Genomic DNA, 634 nt, shown 5'->3' with positions numbered 1-634 from the left:
TGCTGCTGGAAAGCTGATGCTGTACACATGCCTGCCTGCCTGCCCACACGCTGCCAGTCAGGGATTCTCCTCACCCAGCCTGAGCTGTGGTGTGAGTGGTGAAACTTCAGGGTGGAGTTCTGCTGCTGCTGGTCCAGGGGTGTTCTGGCACGTGGCTTGCATGGCCCTTCCCTGATCATCTGGAAAGGAGCAGATTGATTGTTTATCACACCAGCACATTCATGCTGTCACATGAGTTCCTACCAGCCCTTCAGAGTGGTGCCTTGTGGTTCCACTGGAAACTGAAAACACTACCACTGGTGGTTTGCCCCTTTCTTACTTCTTAGTTAATTTCATTATGTTTAGAGCACAGTTCCAGTTTTGCTTCCACTCCCTTCTGGGGCCCTTGGATCGGGGCATGCTGTGTGTGCTCTGGGTTCTTGAGCACACAGCTCATGGGCAGCAGTCTGGGATGGTTGGGCACCAATGGGAGTGGTGCTGGACTTTGAGGAACAGTTGAGATTTTGCTTTTGAAGCAGGTGATGGGTTTGAATATCAGCATGTGTCCTCTAAAGATCTCAGTGAAACCACATGTGAGTCATTTCTGGGTTTGTGTTAGATGAGAATGTGGTGTAGCTGGACACAGGTGAGACCC

This window comes from Acanthisitta chloris, unplaced genomic scaffold (assembly GCF_000695815.1).
Source record: "Acanthisitta chloris isolate BGI_N310 unplaced genomic scaffold, ASM69581v1 scaffold24116, whole genome shotgun sequence".
Lineage (NCBI taxonomy): Eukaryota > Metazoa > Chordata > Aves > Passeriformes > Acanthisittidae > Acanthisitta > Acanthisitta chloris.
The sequence above is the reverse complement of the archived record's forward strand: the minus strand, read 5'-3'. Positions refer to the sequence as shown.